The sequence below is a fragment of the Populus euphratica genome, unplaced genomic scaffold (genome assembly GCF_000495115.2).
Source record: "Populus euphratica unplaced genomic scaffold, PopEup_1.0 scaffold90.1, whole genome shotgun sequence".
NCBI lineage: Eukaryota > Viridiplantae > Streptophyta > Magnoliopsida > Malpighiales > Salicaceae > Populus > Populus euphratica.
Window position 1 is genome coordinate 315,899 of NW_011499973.1, and position 3,799 is coordinate 319,697.

Below are 3,799 nucleotides of genomic sequence, written 5' to 3' on the forward strand. Positions count from 1 at the left end.
TCCTTCTTGATCTAAATCAACATGCTTATCGTAGAAACCATTCAAAAAGCTTAAATGAAAACAATAGCTTATATACCAAATTTAAGTAAAGCAAGTATTTAAATGTCAAGAAATAAAGTTGAAAATATCTCTTCTCATAATCTACAACAATAATAGAACCAAACTCCTCTGAATCGAAAGCCAAAGTTTAGCTCATAACTATTGACAAAATTGAAAAACAAAGAGGAAAATAATTGCACCCTGAACCCTTATGTTTCTTGAATTGCTTTTTTTATTCTCTCCTTTAGCTGTTATTATTTTCAAGATTCTTTTGTTGCTTATGAGTCCTTAATGTTACTTAATTCCTGCCTATTTTATCTAGTCGTTAAGGTTAGTTAGATCCATCAGAATTTGTGTTAAAAACTGACTCAGCTACTATTACAACTCTAATGCAGTTTAGACTTTGTTTCTAAGTTGATTTCCTACAATACCCAATCATCCCAACTTTATTCTTTTATCCAAGACTAGAGGCTTGATTTGCATCTTTTTTGGATCGTAAGACTCACTATTCCAATATCAGATTTTCAGTCTTCTATCTAAAAAGGGAAAAACAATCACTTTAATAACAAATATTGTATAAAGTCCTTAAACTTTGTTGATTCTTCTAAAATAATCCCCAATATGCTTACTTACACTTAAGACATAGTAGAAAAAACAGATCATAAGAGGAATAAAAATATATTTATTTTATTTTTATCAACAATGAAAATTTTCCATTGTTATTTCTATCTAGAATTACTGATGGAATATTTTTCATCAATGTTTTCATCTAGAATTACTGATGGAATATTTTTTATAAGAGTATATAATTATCTTTATTGCTAATTGGTATTTCTTTTTATAAGAGTATATAATTATCTTTATTATTAAATATTTAATCCATCACTAATTAATTTTTATATTAAATCAATTTCTAATACACACAAAACATCAAACTATTTACAGTTAGTTTTTATTAATATGTCAAACAATAAAAATAATATATTTTTCTATAAAATATTAATTAATCTATTTATTGAAACAAAGTGATTTTTATTGTTCACGGTACAATGTTCATTTGACACAACTCACTATATATTTACCATCTATATAAAATGGTTTTTTACCATTATTTATTATTTCTATAGTGTTCACATAAACATAATTAGCTATTCATGCAAGGCGATGTTATTATTCTAATGAATTTTATGGACATCACAGTAGCTATAGTTGTTTTTATGTTTTCATTTCAGTTCCTAAATTTTATTTTATTGGGTTTTGGTCTTGTATAAATTGATCAAAAGATGTGGTGAAAATAAAGATAGGTAAAGGAAGGATAACGAAAATGATTATGATAGTTTTTCAGCAATGATTTTGATTAAAAATAATATAAATAGGATCATCATGATGATTTGATTGGATTGATAGCCATAAAAAACTTCATGACCAAAAAATATAGATCAAAATTGAGATTAAATTCTTATTTCAAAACTTTGATTTTACTGCAATAGTAAGAGCTATGAGAACACTAATAAGCTAATCACATAACTGAAAATTTCAAAGTAATCAATCATTTTCTACTAAGTGAAACTTTTAGCAACCAACCATGCTTTATGTATACCCATCAATAATAAAAAAATCCATAGAGGAATGTAAAGGGGCTAAAGTCCACTTACTATTACCATGGAGAGCAAAAAGTTCCTATTTTTTGGCATGGTTCCATGTCATGTATTTCTTAGCTTCCTGAAATGTAATTGGCTTTTGGGCTAGCAAGGTGGACAATTGTGAAACAAAACAAACAATTAGATTCACTGTCTTGGACTTTTTTGGATGAAGAACCATGGAATGTTATCGGGAACCTGAGTAAGAGAAGGTGAATTATTGTTCAAGACCCACTAAACAGAAAAGTTAAAGGGATCAACAACCAAATTCAAGTTAGGAGATGAAACATCAAATGACATATCAATGAAGAATCCAAAATCTAAACCATATTATGAAAGTGCAAGAGGAGTAGGAGAGACATGTGGACATAGGAGACCGAACTTATACCTAGATAATGAGGAATATACATGTGAAGATAAATTATCAAGACTAGTGACCATTGAAATAGGTGTAATAGGGATAATATTTTTTAGCTTCGATCTTGTTAGGAGAGAGGGAGAGTGTGTCAAGATGGGAGAAAAGTATTGAGTGTTAGTGTAGGTAAATAAATTTTATGTTTGGAGTTGTCAAATAGAAAAATATTTTCATGAAACTGAATATGATGAGCAATATAAAGAAAAATAAAAGATAGATCAAGATATTGATACCCTAAATGATATGAAATATAGCTAAGAAAAACACAAGAAGTAGATAAAGAATCTAACTTATAAGAATTATGTGGATGGAGGAACAAAAAACAAAGACACCAAAAAATACAAAGAAAACTATAATCATGTATAGACTTGAAAAGACATTCAAATGGTATTTTGTTATTTAACACACAAGTTGGAATGTATTTTGCTAAATAAAAAAATGTTTCAAACATATAACTTTAACATTTTAATGGAGTATTACATTGTCTAAGAAGTATGAGACTAGTTTTAACAATATATTTGCAAGTTGGAATGTATTTTGCTAAATAAACAAATGTTTCAAACACATAACTTTAACATTTTAATAGAGTATTACATTGTCCAATAAGTATGAGACTAGTTTTAACAATATATTTATATCAACATTCAACTATGCCATTTTACTCATGAGTATATGGGTAAATCAATTGATGGTGAGTACCAATAGTTTTAAAATAAGTATTCAATTTTATATATTCACTACTCTATTCAATTTAATAGATTTAATTTTTGAAAAGAATTGTCTTTCAACTTGAGCTTGAAATTATTAAAAAACACATTGAAAACATTAGACTTGTCAACTAAAGGAAAAAAAGCTAAATATACTTTGTCTGAGCATCCAAAAAATAACAAAATAACAAAAACTATCATATGATGACATACAAAAAGGTTCCCAAACATCACTAAATATCTATTTAAGAGAAGCAAAAATTTTGTAATATGTAAGTCATAATGATAGACATGAAGATTATCCTAAAGAAAATGTTAGACAATTCAAATTAAATTATTTTGACATACATAATAATTTTTATTTGACACTAACAAAATCAAAACTCATAGACTAGGATGCCTAAATTGATTGTGTCATATATTAGTATAGGTAGAAACATATGCATATAAAAAAGCTTAAGGAAAAGATAGCTTAAGGAAAAGATATTGCAAAAGACTTTGACTTATCATCAAGACCATCTCTACTCTGATTAAAAAGAAACATCTCCTTAGTTATTATGTCTTTAACATAAAACATAAAATGATGAAATTAATAATTCCATTATTTTCAAGATAAAACTTCTGGACAGATAATAATGATTTTTTGATAAGGGGAATATGTAATATACTCAATAAGGTAAGAAAATGTTTTGATATGTGAATTTTATAATGATCAAAATTTGATATAACAAGTCCCTTATCATCTTCAACATGTAGTTGATCATTACCAAGATAAGTTTCGGAGCTTATCATACTCGCAAGGTCAGGTTTCGCATAATGATTTACACTTGTATTAGGAAACCAAGTAATTAAGAGTGGTGATTAGTACTTAAAAGTGTATTTTTATCAAGATTTTATATCATCATTTTGCACTTGAAGTATCAATAACTCCTTATCTAAAGCATGTTTTATAATAACATATCTAATAATATAAGATACCTTTAATTTGTGGTAAATGT